The 22548-nt window shown below is 44.0% G+C and overlaps 1 long non-coding RNA gene across 9 annotated transcripts in view; it reads right to left on the reverse strand.

Moving 5' to 3' along the window:
- Positions 1-22231, reverse strand: part of LOC135185655 (uncharacterized) — a 131640-nt gene extending 109409 nt beyond the window's left edge. For 5 of the 9 annotated variants that reach the window (XR_010306556.1, XR_010306553.1, XR_010306546.1 and 2 more), the window contains exons 1-5: positions 22049-22231; positions 21278-21447; positions 20278-20470; positions 19305-19404; positions 18512-18572 (exon numbers count right to left, since the gene is read on the reverse strand). This is a non-coding gene — a long non-coding RNA (uncharacterized LOC135185655). The remainder of the gene's footprint in view (positions 1-18511; positions 18573-19304; positions 19405-20277; positions 20471-21277; positions 21448-22048) is intronic. The other 4 variants (XR_010306548.1, XR_010306551.1, XR_010306549.1 and 1 more) reach the window with 4 other exon arrangements.
- Between the last annotated feature and the right edge of the window lie 317 nt (positions 22232-22548).

Consider the following 22548-nt stretch of genomic DNA (forward strand, 5'->3'; position numbering starts at 1 on the left):
ATTTATAAGGAGGAGCTGGCTGGAGCAGCTTGAGCATGCGAGGTCTTACTCTTTTCTTTCTTGCTACCACATTCTAAATAGGGTTGACTCCAGAATGTATTGCTTTGAAAAAAATTATGTCAAGCTGTGGAAGCCTGTGCATATTTTTGTCCATGGATATGTGCTCTCAATGACTGCAAAGATGCAAATTAATCTATAATTAGGACTGGAGAGCAGCCTTTGACAATAACTCTCAAAACAAGGTGGTACCTGTCAGGTGAAACATTGCCATATTGATTTCTGCAAGCGCAGCAGCCACCTACCTCTGTGTTTGCCACTCAGGCCCTCTGCACAGCATTTTAACCATCGCTCCAGACTACTGCAACAATGCTCTTATTTAAATAGCAGCCTCGTTATCAGCAGGTGGGAGTTCTCTCAAAGGCCCCACCCCTGCCAAGCCTGTAACATTAGCAGTTAATAGATGCAGATTTAGAAAGGTCATTTCTGTTATATCCTTACCAGGTGTCTAATAAAAACCTCCCAGCAACTGTAGCACCTCCATGAGAAGGTATGGAGGCAAAGGACAAGTTGGATTGTTCTTTTTGGTTTTCATCTTTCATCGTGCTTCACTTTTGTGTTCTTGGGTTTGATTTGCATGGAAGTTCCCCAGCCCTCACCTCTCCTCCATCTACTATGACATCCTCCTCCATCCTCACTGCTCTTCCTTCTGGGGCTGCTCACTCGAAGCTAAAAGTCCTCTGATCTCACTGACTGACCATGGCAAAAAGATAACAAGGTAACCATGGCACAGCAATGTGCCCTTGAGGCCAAGAAGGCCAATGGGATCCTAGGGTGCATTAGGAAGAGTGTGTCCAGCAGATCAAGGGAGGTTCTCCTCCCCCTCTGCTCTGCCCTGGTGAGACCTCATCTTTAATACTGTGTTCTGTTTTGGGCTCCCCAGTTTAAGAGCGACAGAGATCTGCTGGAGAGGGTCCAGTGGAGGGCTATGAGGATGATGAGGGGAATGGAGGATATGGCTTATGAGGAGAGGCTGAGGGACCTGGGGCTTTTTAGTCTGGAGAAGAGAAGACTTAGAGGAGATTTGATAAATGTTTATAAGTATCTGAAGGCTGCCAGGAGGGGAGGACACAGGCTCTGCTCACTGCTCCCTGTGATAGGACAAGGAGCAATGGGTGCAAATTGCAGCAAAAGAGGTTCCACCTCAACACAAGGGGGAACTTCTTTACTGTAAGGGACACAGAGCACTGGAACAGAGAGGTCTGTGGAGTCTCCTTCTCTGGAGCCTTTCAAGGCCTGTCTGGATGTGTTCCTCTGTGATCTGAGCTAGATTGTATGGTCCTGCTCTGGCAGGAGGGTTAGACTCGATGATGTCTTTGGGTCCCTTCCAACCCCTAACATCCTGTGAGCCTGTGATCCTATGAAACCCTGACAGGCCTTTCTACCCTACTCTGACAGCCACAAGCAGGAGCAGCCAGTAGGACACACAACAGGTGGGTTGTATCAAGAAGAATGGGATCCTCTCCATGTAGCAGAGCAGGTGACCATAGTCTCTCAGCATGTGCACAGCCTGTCCCTCACAGCTGAGTATCAGGACACAGCCACTTCCCTACTGGGAGGAGGGGACTTGCCCCTCACTCTTCACTAAAAGCAAGCAGCCATCCCAAACCCAACAGGTTTTAAGCCTTTAGATTCTTTAAAGAGGTTCATTTTCACAGAGGTGAAGAAAAGGTCTAACCAGTTCTAAACAAATGGCAAATGGCAGCCAGCATAAGTGCATAAAACCACAGTAAGGGCTGGCATCTTGGTGTAGCTGAACAAGAAGTTCTTTCACAACACTTGGGCTTGGATTATTGTTTTCTTCACTGTAGCACTTCACTAATGCAGCCTTCCCCATGCCTTACCTCTCTGAAACAATAACAAAAGGTTCTTCAGAGAGACTTCTGCAGAAATTAATGTTGAAGTGTACCCAGCATCACAAGCCCTAAGTGTAAGGTCCCCGTAGCAGGACAGAAGATGTGAGATCCAAGTCTGGCTTCCTCAAGTGAAACTCGGGAGCAGAATCAGCCTCACCAGCCCTGAAATACAGAATACTAATGAATGTTCAACATCTCTGAGTCTGAGCAAACCTGAGTAGTTCCAGCCCACCCTGGCTTCATCTTATTCTCAAGTCTTTTCAAACCCTGATCCTAACTGAGACTCTAGGAAACTTCTAATGTTCATACTTCTCAAACTCAATTTGATTCAGCTGCCTGCCTCTCTCTCTCTCTCTCTGTCTCTCGAATCAAGCCAAAGACTTAGAGGGATTTGAGGAGAAATACCATCTCCTTTCATTAAAAGCAAGGTCTTATCACAGATCTTTGTGATTTGTATTGTCCTGGCAATAGGGGAGATCATGTAACTGGGAGTGTTTATTTTCTATGAGGCAATTAAGGTTGAGAGATATGATTGTAATTCTGTGTGCTTACTTGCAAAACTATGTACTCACTTACACCTGGGCTGGGCCTGGGCACTCTGGCACCAGCTGCCCAAGTTATTTGTGTGCACATATCAAGGGCTTTGAGAGGTCAGAGAAAGACTAAACAAAATTCTTATCAATTTGAGAGAAATATTGATTTTTATATCACATTTCTCTTTCCCCCAGCAAATCTGCAAAGACATAGCACAGGAAATTCATGATTACATTAAGGCTGCATCACATCTGTAGGAATGCTCATATGCTCCAAAAAAAAAAAAGGGATTTCAAAATGCTTTATTGAAGAGGTTCACCTTGGTTTGGGGGGAAGGGAATAATAATAATTCAGATGCAGCAGGTGTTGGTTAATGTGGTTCTGGAAGGCAGGAGGCTGTATCATTTAAAAACTCATAGGATGTAAAGACTAAATGGAAATAAGATTAGCAGGGTTTGTCTCTAGAGACAGCATGATTATTCAGCCAAAACAATGACTCAAAATTGCAGTTTCTGACAAGAGAAGAAAAAATAAAGGTAGAATTAGGGTAATAGGAGACAGTGTGGTTGTTCAGAAGTTGATAAACAAGCAACAAAGGGGTAGAGCCTAAGACATCAATTGCAGTAACTAGAACTACCTGCTTACCAGACACTCAGTATTACCAAGATGAAAATCTATTGGGAATGGACAGGGCATGAGAAAGCAGAGAGACAAACAGATCCGTGTAGTCCAGGAGCCTCCTGAAAGGGATGAGGCAATAACTGCCACCTGAAGACTTAGAGGCAGAAGGAATGGAGCAGTACTAATCAGTCAGAACCATCAGACTAAGGTTTAACAGACTAGAGGGAAGGGGCTTTAAAATTAAAAAGATCACCTAAGAATTGCTGTTCATTTCCTAAAATTACCAGGAATGAAAATTCCTAGTACTGTGTCCTAAGATTTCCAGCAGAATGTTATCTACAAATGTTGGTGTGTAAGAGACAGGGACCTGCTAGAGAGATCCCAGTGGAGAGCTACGACGATGATAGCAGGACTGGCATTCTCTGCTATGAAGAAAGACTGAGAGCCCTGGGGCTGTTTAGTCTGGAGAAAGCTGAGAGATCATCTTATCAACCTCTATAAATATCTGAGGGATGTGTGTCATGGTGAAGGTGCCAGGCTCTTTTCAGTGGTGCTGTGATAGGATAAGAAATAACAGGTCTAAGCTGGAGCACAGGAGGTTCCACCAGAACACAAGGAGACACTTCTTTAGGGTGAAGGTGCTGGAGCACTGGAGCAGGCACTGCTGTGTTCCTGTGTGCACTACCCTGGGTAATCCTGCTTTGGCAGGGGGAGTTGGACTCAATGATCTCTGGAAGCCCCCTCCAACCTCTAATGTTCTATGATTCTTTGTTATTTGGTGTCTGCACAGCACAATGGAGTCATTACCACTTCACAAAATGTCAGCAACCTGCAAGAGATTTCTCTACCCCTCACAGTAAAACCACAGCAGATTTGCACCATCCCACATTACATCATCCATTGGAGTAGACACTGAAAGTTCTACTCAGCTGTTGTCTTTCAGATATTCATGAGTAGTAAATGGTGGGGCTGGCTGCAAATAAACAGAGTCATGCCATAGGACTTTTTAAGTGACAGCAGGGCAGACTGAACTACCATTGTGACATTGCAGTATTAGGATATTTTTATAACTGCTTATGATAATGAGTTGTGTCAGTGAAGAAGGAAAATTATGCAAAGGACCAATAGCTCAAATCACCTGCAGAGGGTTTATACTCACAGCTGATACTGCTCCCAAATGAGGCTTTGGGCTGAGCATCATCCCTTACTGATATTCACAATGCAGCTCTTGACTCCCTCACCTTTCACACAGTATCACAGTATCATCAAGGTTGGAAGAGAACTCATAAATCATCAAGTCCAACCCTTCACCACAGAGCTCAAGGCTAGACCATGGCACCAAGTGCCACGTCCAATCCTGCCTTGAACAGCTCCAGGGACGGCGACTCCACCACCTCCCCGGGCAGCCCATTCCAGTGTCCAATGACTCTCTCAGATCACAGTAGATCACAGATCACAGTATTACCAAGGTTGGAAGAGACCTCACAGATCATCAAATCCAACCCTTTACCACAGTGCCCAAGGCTAGACCATGGCACCAAGTGCCACATCCAACCTTGCCTTGAACTGCCCCAGGGACGACGACTCCACCACCTCCCCAGGCAGCCCATTCCAGTGCCCAATGACTCTCTCAGTGAAGAACTTTCTCCTCACCTCCAGCCTAAAATTCCCCTGGCACAGCTTGAGGCTGTGTCCTCTTGTTCTGGTGCTAGCCACCTGAGAGAAGAGAGCAACCTCCTCCTGGCCACAACCTCCCCTCAGGTAGCTACAACCTCCCCTCAGGTAGCTAAGGACTGGTTTGCAGTGCTCGCTTTCTTCCAGCATCACTGGGATTTCATTTATGTAACACCTCATACTGTGACTTTGGATTAAATAAGCATCCAGAAAAACACAGAAATGTAAGTAGGACTCAAAATATAGTCCCACTTCCTGCCTGTTCTCGCTTCCTAGAATTCTTAGTGATTCTGTCTGAGAGAAAAAAACAGTTACCTATTTGAATAAATGAATGTAGGACAGGGACAGTTGGCCCTCTGTGCACAGAAGTTGACTAATTGAGCAAGAAATATTTCAAAGACCTTGAGTGGAGGTCTTTGTTTATCAAGAATAAGCAATCAATCAGCCAGAGCACACAACAAGACCTTGTTCAAACAATGGATAATGCCGACTGCCCCAGCCACACAGCTGAGATTGGACAAGTAAGCCTGACATTAGCAGCAGAAAAGACAAAGTCAACAGCATAAAAGTCACAGAATAAGAAAGTTCAGGGAGGTCTCAAGCACAGGAATGTTAACATACATTCAAATAGACAGAGGGCTTTCTTGAGACTTCTTTTAAACAGAATGTTTATTATTTAAAGCTATCAAAACTCCCTCTGGAAAGTAGATTAAATAAATTCCCCACAGTTAAAATCTCTACGACTTATGGCTTGCTTCTGTTAAATTAACTTCCTGGAGATTAATAACATAAGGTTTTTTTAATTCTTGTATGTATTTATGTATGTTTTCCAGATTCCACTTAGAGCAATGGCCTCTGTTTACAAGCTCCACTGAAAGCAGGCCAACAGCATAGAAAGGAAACAGTCCACACCTTTAAGAAAAAAAATTAATGGCAAATCTAGTGTAAAACAAGAAACAATTAATGTGTGAAACACAGAATCTGCAGCAATCTTTCAAATGTCTTTCCAGATTTTCAATTAAATAATAACAGCTCCCAAATTTTGCTGTCAGTAAATCCCAACAGCCTTCTGATTACCCAGTGATGGGCAAACTTGTACTATTTACACAGGAATGAGGAGGGATATCTGGTGAGAGAAGAGAGCTCAGATATGCAGAGTGATTTCACACCTTGGGTTACTGAGCAGTAACAAGACAAGAATGGCATTTCCCTCATCAGCCTCCAAAGTATGTTTGAAAACAGAACTTGGTTCCACATCAATTGTAAGGCTCTGCTTTACTCACTGCCCACTGCAAATCCTAGCACATGCACTCTTCATTCTCCTACACAAAATCATAGAATCAACCAGGTTCAAAGAAACCTCCACGATCACCCAGTCCAACCTAGCACCCAGACCTAGCCAGTCAACTAGACCATGGCACTAAGTGCCTCATCCAGGCTTTGCTTGAACACCTCCAGGGGTGGTGACTCCACCCCTCCCAGGGCAGTCCATTCCAATGCCAATCACTCTCTCTGCCAACAACTTCCTCCTAACATCCAGCCCAGACCTCCTCTGGCACAACTTGAGACTATGTCCCCTTCTTCTGTTGCTGGTTGCCTGGCAGAAGAGACCCAACCCCACCTGGCTACAACCTCCATTCAGGTAGTTGTAGACAGCAATGTGGTCCCCCTGAGCCTCCTCTTCTCCAGGCTAAAGACTCCCAGCTCTGTCAACTTCTCCTCACAGGGCTGTGCTCCAGGCCCCTCAGCAGCTTTGTTGCCTTTCTCTGTACACATTCCAGTATCTCAACATCTCTCTTGAATTGAGGAGCCCAGAACTGGACACGGGACTCAAGGTGTGACCTGACCAGTGCTGAGTACAGGGGAAGAATAACCTCCCTTGTGCTACTGGTCACACTGTTCCTGATGCAGGCCAGGATGCCACTGGCTCTCTCGGCCACCTGGGCACACTGCTGCCTCATCTTCAGCTACTCTCTACCAGTACCCCCAGGTCCCTTTCTTCCTGGCTGCTCTCCAGCCGCTCTGTCCCCAGCCTGTAGTACTGCTAGGGGTTGTTGTGGCCAAAGTGTAGGGCCCTGCACTTGGCCTTGTTAAATCTCATCCCATTGGCCTCTGCAGGGCTCTAACAGATCAACATTTCCTGGAAGAGTAGAAATCTTCAGATTAGGAAAGCCATTTATGTGGGAGTGCTTAGGAGACAGTGAGACCATGGCAGCTGTGCTGTAAAACTCAGGCTACTACTGCCAACCATTTCTGCAGTGCATTCCAACAGCCTGTGCCTCAAACTTGTCCTCTCTGTAAGCTGATGCTCCTCAAGTCTTTGCAGAACTTTTCTGTTCTAGATTTCTCTATTACATGCTGAAATTCCTGCATTTTTTCTTATTTTTATAATAAAAACAGCAACAACAACAAAACATTCAGTCAAGAACTTAATTGTTGCCAATAGGAACTTTTTGAAGTGAATCTGGTTGGCACATCTTTCATTTTTGACAAACTGAGCATTTCTGAAGCCACACAAACAGAGGGCATTACATCTCCATAAATATCAGTCTGATCTCATTTATTTCCACATGCACAGGGCAGACAAATGCTGGAAATGGAAGTATGAGGTATGTTTCACAGCAGACAGAATCAGGATGCACTTCCTTCTCCTGCACTGCCCTCCAAGCCTGCAATGCTTGTTGTGAAATACTCTGAAATACTCAATTTGCTCTCCTCAGGAGCAGCATCGCCATGCAGAGGGACTTCAGCACATAGGAAACACATCAAGTTCAACAAGGACAGATGCCAGGTCCTGCTCTGGGGACAGAAATGCCCCTTGCAGTAGAATAAACTGGGGATGGACTGCCTGGCTCACAGCTCTCCAAGAGAGGCCTGAGCAAAGAGTGCAGAACAAAGGCACACAGTGCTGCATTCCCAGAAGAGCAAAGCCAGAAAGACAAGTGGACTACTGCTCCCACTCAGCACTTGTGAGGCTGGCTGTGTGTCCAGTTTGAGGCTTACCAGTTAGCGAGACATATTTGCAAACTGGAAAGAGTCCAGAGAAAGGCCATTTGGCTGGAGACTAGAGAGGATGAAATCCAAGGAGAAGCTGTTGGAATGCATTTGTTCAGACCAGTAAAGAAAAGGGTATGGAGGAACTTAACTGCAGCCTTCTGTTACAGGAAGAGAAGTTCACATCAGAGTGGTGATAATCTCTTCTCTGAGGTTCTCAGCAAGAGGCAAAGGTCACAACAAGTTGCAGCAAGATAAGCTCTAATTGGCCATAATAGGACAACAAGTCAGGCTGAGAGTGATTAAGCACTGGAAGAGCTTGTCCAGGGACATGGTGGAATCTGTCTTGGCTGGCTTTTGAAACATGACTGGACAAGGTCCTGAGTAATCTGATTTAAGTGTGCAGTTATTCTCACTTTGGATTGGACTAGATGACCTCTAGAGGCTTCTCCAACTTCTCTTTTTGACCCAAAATCATCCTCCTGGGCACAACCATCTCAAAAAGAAACTCCGTGAGAGACTGTGATCCTTCTATCAAGTAAGACGGGAGCACAAGAGCTGGCTGTCCTCAGGAGACCAAGCGGAGCAGCAGCGGGCAGCAACCCTTCTGGAGGATCACGATACTACTGCACTTCCATGCAGCCACTCCGCTGCAGTATCTGAAAAGCACTGAACACTGTTGGAGCCCAGAAGAGTTTGCTATGGGCAGAGAAGGAGAGAGCCAGGACGACAAAGCAGTTTGCTTAGGAGACCTGAGTTCTTATATCCTGCCCTGCATTGCAAGCTTTGTTCAATAAACTCACTGACTGGGAAGCCGCACTAAGGTGGGCTTCACATTTACTCAGTGTGCAGAGCAGTGAGGTCCAAGTCCTTTGGACAGCTTTATAAGATAAATATTTATTAATTTCAGTTACTATAATAGCATAAATGTTTAGTGTCTGTGGGAATTGCTTCCTTTTGGTCTCCTCCCTGCAATTTTCTGCAGCTGGAAGCTGTTCTTTTCTTCACATTGCCTGACTGCCCTCTGAACTCCCCCTCCCCTCTCTCCATCCTTCCTGTGCAACTGGCATTAGACTCTAATCTCAGTTCACTTTTCAACTCAGCTGCTACTTCATCCACTCCCTCCTCAGCATGGCCAGCCTGGAAGAACACACACTTGCTGTTTTTACGGATTTCACATGTCATCTGTCATTCCTATCATTCCTGCTACCACTTTCTGCATTGTTTTGCTTTGCCTCTTTGGATATGGTGTCAGACCAGGTGCTTGGATGCTCATGGGAATGGGTGTGGGGAATAAAATTTATAGCTTATGGGAACTTCATAACAACGCTCTGAATATCCGGGGTTAGGTAAGTGCAAGCTCTGCAGGAATTCAGAGGACCAGGCAAGAATCCTGGAGTAAAATCAGAGAGAGATTTTTTATTTCCAAAGAAGCCATCCTTTGAGTCTGGCCCTCTGCAGTCCCTCCCCTGCTGCATGGCAGTGCTAAACAGCAGTGATACACACTGATAGCAGAGCAACGAAGAAAAGACTCCCTCCTGCGTGCTGTAGCACTGACATGAGGCCTTCCTCATCTTTCCCATATTGCATGCTCATCCAAAAATCATTCAAACACTGCTGTCTTTGAAGATTTTGCTATGGATTTTGAGGAAAGAAAATATAGATGATACTGAATATTGAACAGGACTAGTCTTGTTCAATATCTTTATTGATGATCTGGATGAGGGGATTGACTCCAGCATCAGCAAGTTTGCAGATGACACCAAGATAGGAGCAGGTGTTGGTCTGTTGGAGGGTAGGAGAGCCCTGCAGAGGGACCCTGACAGGCTGGATAAGTGGGCAGAGGCCAATGGGATGAGATTTAACAAGGCCAAGTGCAGGGTTCTGCACTTTGGCCACAACAACCCCAAGCAGCACTACAGGCTGGGGACAGAATGGCTGAAGAGAAGCCAGGAAGAAAGGGACCTGGGGGTGCTGGTAGAGAGTAGCTGAAGATGAGGCAGCAGTGTGCCCAGGTGGCTGAGAGAGCCAGTGGCATCCCGGTCTGCATCAGGAACAGTGTGACCAGTAGCACAAGGGAGTTTATTCTTCCCTGTACTCAGCACTGGTCAGGTCACACCTTGAGTCCCGTGTCCAGTTCTGGGCTCCTCAATTCAAGAGAGATGTTGAGATACTGGAATGTGTACAGAGAAAGGCAACAAAGCTGCTGAGGGGCCTGGAGCACAGCCCTGTGAGGAGTAGTTGACAGAGCTGGGAGTCTTTAGCCTGGAGAAGAGGAGGCTCAGGGGTGACCTTATTGCTGTCTACAACTACCTGAATGGAGGTTGTAGCCAGGTGGGGGTTGGGCTCTTCTGCCAGGCAACCAGCAACAGAAGAAGGGGACATAGTCTCAAGTTGTGCCAGAGGAGGTCTGGGTTGGATGTTAGGAGGAAGTTGTTGGCAGAGAGAGTGATTGGCATTGGAATGGACTGCCCTGGGAGGGGTGGAGTTACCATCCCTGGAGGTGTTCAAGAAAAGCCTGGATGAGGCACTTAGTGCCATGGTCTAGTTGACTGGCTAGGTCTGGGTGCTAGGTTGGACTGGATGAGCTTGGAGGTCTCTTCCAACCTGCTTGATTCTACAGTTCTGTGATTCAACACCAACTTTATGGAGCTGCCTCTGTATTAGCCAAAAGTTCTAAGGTGCTTTGTGAACACCCAGGTTGTTGCAGCCTGGTAGAGTAGAGCAGCACAGCTGTAACTGGCATGGTGTCTTGGGAAACACACAAGTTGCATCTAAAGCTTTCTGCATGATGGAAACACTCAGAAGTTTCCTTATTTCTTCCATTTTCCCTGTGTTAGGACTGAAGTGAGCTTGTGACGTGCCAAGGCACAACTCCAGTTTGTCCCTTTCTTCTCCCTGCCCACAGAGTCTCAGAAAACTTGCAGAAAGTTACTTAGTTTTGACAGTTTTATTCTCTGGCCAAACTCGAGGTGAGATCAGCTTCATCTTCAGGTCCCAGTGCAGGGGCATGTCCACATATAAGTGTATTTGCTGTACCCACAGGGGATGAGTACTGTGTGCTCATGTACTATGGACTCATCTGCTCAGGAAATCTGGCTCAAGAAACAAAAGCATAGCAATGGAGCAGAGCACTCAAATAGGGGGAGTTGTCTGATTTGTTTTCATTCTTCAATGGACATCTTGGTTTAGGACACTTCATTCTACTTGCTTTTGGGCAGCAGGACACTTTCAACAGCCAGATCCTTACTTGCTCTACACCATTTGTAGGTAGCTACCAGAGCCCAGGCACTTCCCATTTCGACTCCAGGTTTCTAGTGAAGATAACAGCAGATAAATGCAATAATTTGGATTGTTTCCTATAGCCCTTGAATGTAATCAATTGTACTTTGCACCCATCAGTCTGTCAGTTGTTACAATTACAGCAACATTTGAACAAGAGTAGGTTTTGTTCAGTCTTGTAGGGTTAGAACTAAAAACCACAGGATGTTAATAAACTTTGGGGTGGGGGGGAGTGGAATTCATGCTCCTAACTTGTACACATGTTCACAGTTGTATTTTTAGGTTACATATAATAGACAGCAACCTTTGTTTGGAAGCCAACACACACTTCCCCAGTGAACTGCAGGATACACATAAATAATCAGTGCTGGGAAAAGGTCATCACAGGGCTAGAACTGGGGTTAGCAACGGCACCATGTAAACCAGTTGTTCAGAAAGCCTTCAGCAAAGAAAATCAAGCTAAATGTGACATGACTGACTGTGCTGAAAGCTGAAAAGGTTTAACCTTAGGGATGAGCCAACCTTGAGCCTCATAGTTCAACACATTTTTATTAGGAATCGACAAATAGCAAGAGAAAGTACACATTTAAGCTACAGCTCAAGGGAATAAGAGTGCAAAAACAAGATGAGGAGCAGTTATTAAGGTCCAAGGACCACCAGCTGAGCTCACAAGAACCAATACTTGAGAGCCTGGTCCCAAGGTCTCCTTATTGCAGCTGCAGAAAATGTATTAATGGTATATATTGACTTGCAATTAGGGATTCCTGAAAATGTTTCCCTGCTAACCTTTGCAATATAAAATCTAGTTAGCAGCAAAAGAACCCCACAAATATATTGATGAACTGAGTCTGTTTCACACCAGAAAAAAAAAACAACATATAGAGAGATTTCATCAGGAGCTACTTGTCTGAAAGCTCATTTTTTGTGTCTGAAAACTGAGTTACTTTCATTTCAATGCCCTTGGGCACTATCTTGTGGTCATGTCATGATCTCATTTGCTTCACTGGGCCAGAATCCCTAGACAGATTTACCTACACTATACTTTACACCTAGAGACTCCCATGCTGGAAGAAAGAAAGTCTCTGCCCAAAAAGACAAATTGTCTCTCAACAGACTTAGGTATTCCCATAAAGAATTAACCTGCCACAGCAGCCCACAAATTGTACAGAGCATATAAGATGCTAAGAGTTGCTGCCTTTTGAGAGGAAAGGTAGCAGTGAGAGCAGGAGATTCAGAAGTGTTATACACTTTGCAGTTGAATTGTTCTATGCTTTAAACACAGCTTCACAACGCTAATTAGGAAGCCAAGCCCTGTGATTTCCTGATAGATTCCTAATCATCTTAGAAAATCCCTCAGGGAGAACTGTAAAATGCAGAAGCTCCTCTGCTGGAGTCTAACTAAACAGGCTGAGTTTTGAATCTCACTCTGATCCGTCCACAAAGCCTGCCTGCTATCAGAAATTTCTTCTGCGTCTTTTGTATCAAGGAAATATTTTTATTTGTTTGTTTTCCTTTCTCCCCAAAGTCCCCTGTAAACCAGATAAGGCATTCTGCTTTGAGTTCTGAAAACATTCTCATTTAGTACTGCATACTTCTCCTTGTCTTGACAAGCTTTTTGGTTTGGGGCTTTTCCCTTTTGCTCTGTATTTGATGGGATGCAGCAGTTGTACAACCATGGTGACTAACTATGCTTGCTGTTAGAGGAAGCTTATCACAGATTGATTGAGGCTGGAATAAGCCTCTGAGATCATCAAGTCCAGCCTATGACCTAACACCACCATATTGATTAGACCATGGCACTAAGTGCCACACCAAATCTTTCCTTAAACACCTCCAGGGATGGCAACTTCACTACCTACCCGGGCAGTGTCTAATTGCCCTTTCCATAAGGAAGTGCTTCCCTAACATCCAACCTGTTATGAAACAGTTACTGAAAGTTTCTAAAAGCTTTTTATCATAAATGAAAGCTGTTTCTGCTTACATAAGAAAAAGGTTTTTTAGTAGAAAATAGAAGAACATCTGATGATGTCTAGGAAAACTAAAAATCAGAGAGTCTGTGTAAATCTTAGTACACAGGAACACTCATTTGTAGCTCCTTTAACAGAGTTTGATCTCATTTGCCTGAGCTGCTGACCCAGGTTGAGTTAAATCTGCTTCTGGCATTCAACACTGTGCTGCCAGCATGCCAGCTTCAAAAGGAAAGTGCTGGCTGGAGCAAATAACACAACCAAGACCAGAATCAAACCATGCAAAAGCCCTAGGAGTATTCTTATAGATTCATAGAATGGTTTGGGTTGGAAAGGACCTCAAAGATTATCTAGTTCCAATCCCCCTGCCATGGGCCAGGACGCCTTCCACTGGCCCAGGTTGCTCAGGGCCTCATCCAACCTGGCCTTGAACACCTCCAGGGAGGGAGCATCCACGATTTCCCTGGGCAACCTAGTTGTCATGGTAGGCCTGATAGGCCAAAAATAGACTTATACATGTCCTGGCTTGCCCAGACATGTTTTTGTGCTCTCATTCTTCTGTTTTGGGGAGAAGGGAGAAAGAGGACAAAGTGGGAACCATGGGAAAGAGGACAAAGAACCTGAAGCCGCTGAATTTAAGGACTCTGGCCTGCCCAGACTTGTTTACATCCTGTGGTAAGCAAGACACAGGCTTAGCTCATGCCTGCATTGTGCAAGACCTATGCTTTCTCCAAATTCGAGTAAAGCAAGCCTATGGTTTCACCTAATATGGTCAGGCTTGGCTAACTGCCATGCTGATTGGCTAGTCTGTGTCCAAAGGCCCACTAGTCTCAGGCTGCATTAATAAAGAGAGATAAGCAGGTAAACACAACATGTGCTCTGCCACTGTATTCATGCCTGTTGTTGCCTGCTGCTATTGCTCTCTGCTGCTGGCAGTGATTCCGTCATTGCCTTCTGCAGCATTACGCTAAAGCTATAAGCTAGCTTTGCCACAAGGCAAAGAAATTCTGAGTATCAGAGTTTGTTACTTAGAAACTCCACTGCCTCAAGTTTACCAGGAACAGGCTCTAAATGCCTCCACATGATCAGCCTGCACAGCCAGCATGACGTCATGCTGAGACTGCACATTGCAAGACATCCTGCCTGCATCTGAAAGTCTCTTGCCAAGACAGGAAGTCCTGTAGATAATACACAAATCATCCATAGAAGCCAGAACAAGATCAGAGATTGTCTGCCTCCTTTCCCCAGAAACCTGGGAAGAATCAGAAGCCTCAGTGGTTGGCAAGACAGTAACAAAATTCCCTGAAAGCAGTTGGGTACTATTTGAAGCTGTAGCTAGTCCCATGAGTCAGGAGATAATATTTTGCCTCTTGCAATTCACCATAGCCTTCTGCCACAAGCAGAAAGGTGCTTCTTGAGTCCATCTAGCAGACAAGCAGTACTTGGCCACAAGAACCTTCTCTTCCAGTTCAATTAATGCTTATTTTTGCAAGTTATTTCTAGATCTGGTTATTCCTCTGTAAAATGTTTCCATGTCCATATGAAGAACTGATTATTACTAAAAATTAGTGGTTGGGGGTGATGAGAGTTTTGAATATCAACATTAATAAACAATACTCATTTAGGAAATATATAATCTTGCATTAATTAATTACCCCTTCATGACACTATTCCAGCATCTTACCACCCTCACTGCAAAGAATTCCTTCCTAACACCCAGTCTAAATCTACCCTCTTACAGAAAAAAAGTGATTCCCCCAAGTCCTATTCCCAGCTTTCTTTTAGCCCCCTTTCAGGTACTGGAATGCTATTCTAAGGTCTCCCTGAAGCCTTCTTTTCTCCAAGCAGAAGAGCCCAACTCAGATACCTTGTCACCATGGGAGAGATACTCATAATGAAAAGAGCTCCACACTAAATAACCCACCAGCCCAAGTTGATTCTGAGTTTATTTGTCATATGACAAATTCCAGTCCTCTGGCAAAACTGCCACCTGGTGCACACAAATCTTTGCAATCATGAAGAACATTTTCCTCAACAAAGGACAATATAAAGTCAGTGTTTGGGGAGGGACAATGTCTAGTAACAGCCAGAAAAAGTGTTATGGCAAAAATTATTCCTCCTTCCTCATCAATTGAACGCATTTCCTGTATGTCTGAAACAAATCTGCCTCTTTTATTGTCAAAACAGGCCTTTTCTCACTAGTTGCCTGCAAGCTGGTTATTCTTAGACCCAAATCTGAAGCACAAGATGAATCTTCCCTTACATTCCCAGCAATACTCTTGGTGAAGCTTCACTTGCAGCCCACAGAGCAGTTGCAGCAGTTGTGATGGAATCAGAGCGCAGCTGGATGTGAAGAAGATGATTGTAATTTAAAGTGCACTTACACCAGAATCTCCCCTAGTTGTCAGCAGAGTGACTGTTCTGGGTTATTCTCTCCTCTAATACTTTTTGCTTCCATGCCTTTTTCCAAGATGAAGTTGCCTATTTCCAACTTTTTGAGCTCTGTATGCATTGTTCTTGCTCCTTAGGACTTTCACAGTCTTTGAGGTCCCTGCACAAGTGCATGCCATTGTGTATTTATCATACATATCTAAATACAGGGTAAAAATCTGTTCTGTGCTCAGAAAACAAATGCAGCTGCCTCCATCACACCAACTTTAGAAAACCCCACTTATTATGAGATGTCATCATTCTGTCTTTAGTTTTTAGAATGAGGTCTAATGTAAGATTTCTCTATTGTGGGTACAGTATCTATTCAGCTCAGAAATGACAATTTAAAAGATCTTTTTTTAAAAAAAATCAGGTATTTAACTTTTATATCAGGTTACCTCAAACACAGTCCTCCCCTTAAAGTCTCCCAGGAAAACACAATGTGTTTTCCTTTATTAAAAAGTAGTCGCTAAGAATCACAGAATTAACCAGGTTGGAAAAGACCTCTAGGATCAAGTCCAACCTACCACCTAACCTTTCTAATTAACTAAACTATAGCACTCAGTGCCTCATCCAACTTGCTTTTAAACACCTCCAGGGATGGTGACTCCACCACCTCCCTGGGCAGCCCATTCCAATGCCAATCACTCTTTCTGTGAAGAATTTCTTCCTAATGTCCAGCCTAAAGCTGCCCTGCTGCAGTTTGAGACTGTGTCCTCTTGTTCTGTCCCTGGATGCCTGGGAGAAGAGACCAACCCCTGACTGGATACAACTTCCTTTCAGGTAGTTGTAGGGAATCATACTTTGGCTTTTGTGTTGCCACCACAGTAGATGACTACTAAACTCCTTATTCTTTTTTTCCTGTTTTAAGACCCAGACCAGCAAACTCTAGCTTCAAACTGTCCATTGTTTTTGAGACCTTTTCCTTTGACACACAACAGTAATCTTTGGGTTTTGATTGTTTTGTTGGGTTTTTTTTCTTAACTGGTCCCCTTGGGTTTAATAACAAATCATAACCCTCCATATCATGTGTTTATTTCCATCTCATGCACAATGAGATGGAAAATACCTGAAGTCTGTTGCTTCTTCTCACCAAGAAGGTGAAACAACACTGCTTAAACATCTCCTCCTTCTTGTTCAGCACTTTTCTGCTAATCACCTTCTGTCTCCTGCTGTGTACAATGGTACTCACTGCTTGTGCCCGGGGTGGTTAATAGCAGAGTGCTTTCATGCTGGTTTTCACTTCCTTTGGTTCCTCAGCAGTCAGATTCCTCCTTCATAGATCTGGAGAAGTGCTGCCACTCATAGTAAGCTCCCCAGGAACTCTTAACCTTCTCTGATATTCCACACATTTTTACTTACCTTTTCATTTAATTTCCCTGCTCTTTACCTGACAGACTCATATACACAGAATCACAAATCAATGTACTTGAACCAAGGTGGCAGCCAGAGAGGGACAAATTTGTACCTTCTCTCTTCTAGTTTGCCACCATCCTCATACTTTCTTTTCTCTGTGGAGTTCTGCTTTGGTGAAGCCAATTTTTATCAGCATAAATATTTGGATAATACCAGACATCTTCCTTACATATCTTGCTTTCTGCTCCTAACAGTCTTTCTTTGTACCCAAGATGTGCTATTATGGCTCTGCTTACACTTGCACAGCTGCAAATCCATTTGCTTACATGCAAATGACTTGAGCTAAAATAGGGGTTTGGTATTATTTTGCAAAAATAAGATGGTTTCATTCTGACCTAGATAAGAATCTCTTTCCCCTCCTTCCTTAAGACAACTATGATTGTAAATCTCCTATGGAGAAGAGACTTGGACAAATCAATAATTTATGTTATGATTTTGATACACTTTCACCTTGAGGAAGTGTCTGTCTGTCTTATCACAGTTCTGCAGATCTTGTTCAAAAAGATTTACCATTATTAATCAGGAGAAGGTATTATTATTGTTGTTGTTATTATTATTACTATTATTGTTGTTGTTATCATCGTTATCACAAGGCCCCATTGATCTCCATTGCCTGGCCCTTCAGAATGAAAATGGTGCCTGCATTAATCAAAAACAAAGATGAGGACTCTTACTTTCCTCCTGCCTCACTTAAAATCCGAGTGAGACACTGACAAGCCATGCTCAGCATGTAGAGTTCTACTTCCAACCATGAACCCCTTTTACACATTTCTGTCATTTCCACTGCTCCTGGCTAAAATCACCATTTATAACAGTGAGCTGGAAAGAAAAATGAGCAGGCACTGAAGAGCAAAACAGGGTAAAGATACCCATAGCAATTAAATAAGCCTTCCACAAATCTCAAGTAGAAAGCATGTCAGTCACACAGCTCCGCTCCTAAACAAGACCCTGGCAGTGCAAGGTTCATGCAGAGGCCTTTGGGGGCTAAAAACTTATGAGTTTGCACCCAAGAAGCTTTGTTTTGACCTCCAGAGCTCTGTCAAGTGCAGAATGCTATGTCAACAGCTCACTTCCCCAGATCTCTCCCTGCTACCAGAAATCTTCATTATGACTTGTAGCAGCATGTTCAAACCACTTGCTTGCTTCCTTCCACAGGATCTCTTAGAGATTAGATAAGATTATTAATGGTCTCCCTTTCTTACCCATTGCACCATAAGTCAAAACCACTCCAAGTCAAGCAGCATGCCCAGGTACATACAGCACATATGATAGAGCACATGGAACAGCATAACCAGCAGCAGGGCTGGGACAAGTCTCTTGGTAGAAGTTTCACCTTTATATCTTGGGCACTGCAGGCAGCTCTGACATTTCTATGCTCTACCTAGTGACAGCAGATGACCTTCAGGCCTTCTGGAACTTGTACAACTTGTGTTGATCTGCTCTGTGCCAAGTAAAATTATCCCCTGACCTTTATAGCAAACTAAATGTAAGATGTGTGAAAGGGCCAAGCAATCTGTGGAATAAAATATATTTGGGGAAAAAAGAAATCAGGGAAGGGTTTCTTTGGGCTGGGATTTCCAGTGTTAGCACCAATCCTCAGTTCCAATGGATTTAAGCCTTTGTTTAAAATGAAGAAGCATGCAGCATCATTTTTACAGATTAGTGAGAAGAAATTGTTACCTTTGTGCAGACCTTTGCCTACCGCTCCAAAGACCTTTTCTCCGGATTCACTGCTCCCACTCTGGAGAAGAGAAAACAAAACCAACAACTTCTGAGCTACAAATGCTGGAAATAGTCACCTACTTTGGTTCACAGTCTGAAGAAATAAGTCAGTGTTTATTGAAAGTGAAAAACAAACAAACAAGTGATTACAGAATGTAGGGGTTGGAAGGGCCCTCTGCCAATCTTCCAGTCCAACCTCTCTGCCAGAGCAGGACCATACAATCTAGTGCAGGTCACACAGGAACACATCCAAACAAGGCTGCAAAGTCTCCAGAGAAGGAAACTCCACAAACTCCCTAGGGAGCTTGTTCCAATGCTCTGTGACCCTTACAGTAAAGAAGTTCCTCCTCATGTTGAGGTGGAACTTCCTGTGCTGCAGTTTCCATCCATTGCCCCTTGTCCTATGCCAGGGCACAAACGAGCAAAGGCTGTGTCTGTCCCTTCCTTCCTGACCCCAGCCCTCAGATATTTATAGACCTTTATTAGATCCCCTCTCAGCCTTGTCCTCTCCAGACTAACCAGCCCCAGGGCTTTCAGCCTTTCCTCATCAGGCAATGCTCCAGTCCCTTCATCACCAAAAAAAAAAAAAAAAAAAAAAACCAAACAAAACCAAAACAAGAAAAAAACAAAATAGAACAAACAAACAAAATTTTTTTTTTAAAACCCCAGCAACAAAGACCACCAAAAAATCTCAAAAAAACCCCCACCACCACAAACCCACCTGATTTAACTTCTCCCACCACAAACCCACCTGATTTAACTTCTCCAAACTTCCCAAGTGTTGGTAAAGTTTTGTGCTGGGGTCATACATTCCTAGGGCAAGATGACATCACATCAGGCAGGGCAGAAATCTAAACTCCAGGAAGAGAAGTGTTTCTCAGAACAAGAAGCATCTTTTCATTGGAACGTTCTCTTTGTCACACACACTTAAAAACACGGTCAGTAAAGAACCAACAGAATGACAGAGAACTCTAAGGTCAATTTAAGATTACTTAGCTCTTATCTCAAGGTGGAACATAATAACTATTGAGGTTTTTTGTAGCACCTATCCCAGAATCACAGAATGTCAGGGGCTGGAAGGGATCTCGAAAGCTCATCCAGTCCACCCCCCCTGTCAGAGTAGGATCACCTACACCAGATCATACAGGAATGCACCCAGGGGGGGTTTGAATATCTCCAGAGAGGGAGACTCCACAACCCCCCTGGGCAGCCTGTTCCAGTGTTCTGTCACCCTCACAGGGAAAAAAATCTTGGCAGCAACTCTGTGACTAAGCCCAACTCATGAATATGTAACATGATCTTAAAAAATGCAAGTGAATTATGCAAAGGCATCAACTTAATGAGTGCTTTCATTTTGTCCTTTTCTTGCATGGAGGGGTCATTTTATCTAACAAAGAGCACCAGAGGAAACGGCTTGTGCTCTGAAACCTGGACAATTCACCTGCTAAACAAGGAGAGTGATTTGAAATTAATCTAAGGTCTGGAATTCTCCCACCACAGGATGGGATGCATCCGAGACATTTTGACATACCATCAGAGAAAACATCTGACACAGAAGTGAGCTTCCATCCTAGCTGTCAGCAGCTATAAACTTTTTAAGAACCCTCACTGCCTCGAGAAGATTGTCACCCTGATTCTGCAGCTGAAGTGGTGATGTCACTGCTTTGCAGAAAGCAAAAGCAGAAAACTGCCATGGGTTCTCGTGTCCTTGCTATGTCACTCACCTGCTTCTTATCACAAAAGTCACTGCTGTGCAGACTCCTGTGTGATCTGTAGAGGTCCCATCCAGCTCCTGATATTCTGTGATGCCTAAGGGCGCCAGAGATGGGCTTTTGTTTGTGCATGATGAGTACTGCTAAAGGAAGTTACCGGTATACTACAAATACTCATTGAGAAACTGCTGGGTTTGGATATCACCTATGAAGTCACAGAATCACAGAATGTCAGCGGTTGAAAGGTACCTCAAAAGATCATCCAGTCCAACTCCCCTGCCAGAGTAGCATTACTTAGAGCAGGTCACATAGGAATGCATCCTGGTGGGTTTTGAATGTCCCCAGAGGAGACTGCACAATCTCTCTCAACAGCCTACTCCAGGGCTCTTGCATCCTCACAGTGAAGCTTTCCCTTCTGTTTCCATGGAACCTCCTCTGCTGCAGCTTGCAGCCATTGCCCCTTGTCCTATCATCGGACATCACTGGCTCCATCCTCCCCACACTGCCCTGCACATCTTCATCAACACGAATGAGGGCAGCCCTCGGGCTCCTCTGCTCCAAGCCCCAGCTCCATCAGCCTGCCCTCACAGGGAGATATTCCACTGCTTTCAGCTGCTCTAAAAATCCAAACAAACCAACCCACCCAAGCAGTGACTACATCCAATTCCAGTCAGTCTGGCAAGGTGGATAATTCCATATAAGCTGGACAGGCATCTCAAAACTTTAGAATTTGCAAACATTACATGTCAGAAGCAATAACCAAGGTAAAATCTGACATAAATTACATTTGCAAAATGTAATCCTCAAACCATTTTGAACTGATCCATTCCTAATAATTCCCAGCCGTGATTGTTTGGAAACAATTAAAGGAAATTAGCTTAAAAAAAGAAATCTGATACCACTTTTTTTCTATCCCTTCAACTAATAACTCAACTCCGTAAGTTTTGCTGCTGTTTTTTATAATCTATGCAGTTTTTCTTCTTTTTTTTTTTCCACCTGGGTCATTTCTTACCCATGTGAAAGTTTTTCCTCTCACTTTTTGCCTTCAACAGTTTGAAAAGTTTAAGAGAAATCATTAATATTAAGAAGGATGCAAAAGATGCTGGTTTTCTCATCTTGTCTTTGTTTTTCTTTTCCTCTGGGCCACACAGGGATGTTCAAATCAGCAGAGATAGTGTTTCTCTTAAAAAAAAAAAAACTGCTGATTTAATATTTAGTAGGTGATGGATTTCCACCTCAACAATCAGACTCAGGAATAAAAATAGACTGAATCCCACTCAGTGCCTTGCACAAATCCATAGATAGAAACCTGAAGTATTCTACAGCACAACATTTCCTGCTCAGTAAGCTCAAGACAAGCTGCTGTGATTCCCTATATATACACAGATAGTCTGAGCTGATGCCTGTCAAACCAGCCCCTGGTTAAGTGGCAAGCATAATATAGCTTCCTTTCCCTAGAGGTAACTGTCCTCATTACTGAAGAGAATGAACCCCTAGGTGTATAATAGAATTGTCTTTAAAATATTCATCATATGACAGCTGATATTTCAGCCATATTTGGCTGGAACACTTCATTTTGGGGAATTTAGGACTCCATAGTCAATTAACCCAGTATTTTGCTTGCCTTTTTTTTTTTTAATCATAAATAATTAAAGATTTCAGTCAGTATGTAACTTGTTACTCCCCTATCCAGAGCTCAGCAAGACATGCAGACAAGGGTTTCTGTGCTGCAGCAATAGCCATTAAAACATCTGGGCTAGCAAGGCTGAAACTTTCCACTTACACTCAGCAAGAAAGCATCAGCTTCTCCAAGGTGAGTCATATCATCCAGCATGGCTCTCTTTCCTACAGACTTCTCAGAATCAACACTGCAGGCTGCAGATTCTTCCTCTGCTAGCAGGTCTTGGGAAAACTAGGCAGGGGGAAATAAAGCAGAGGCCAAAACACTTCACCAGAAGTCAGAACAAAGAAGCTATACAGGGAGAGGAAGAGAGACGCAGTGGTGAGTTACACAGCCTAAGCATTTCCATTCTCAAACACCAAACAATTCTTTTCTTCCAGGCTCTCTATTCTTACTTTTTTTCTTTTAAAACTACTGCCCTTTTCCCTGCATCCTCCTCCCATGTTTCTTTACCACTTCTTCATTACAGACACATACAAGCATAGGTCCTATTCCCACACCTTTCCACTGCATCTGCTCCCAACACAAGTGCCTGCTGCCCTTCCCAGTCCTGGTTCCACACAAGTACACAAAAGAGACCTGCTGATGCAGACACAGAGTGC

Source organism: Pogoniulus pusillus, chromosome 23, assembly GCF_015220805.1.
Source record: "Pogoniulus pusillus isolate bPogPus1 chromosome 23, bPogPus1.pri, whole genome shotgun sequence".
Lineage (NCBI taxonomy): Eukaryota > Metazoa > Chordata > Aves > Piciformes > Lybiidae > Pogoniulus > Pogoniulus pusillus.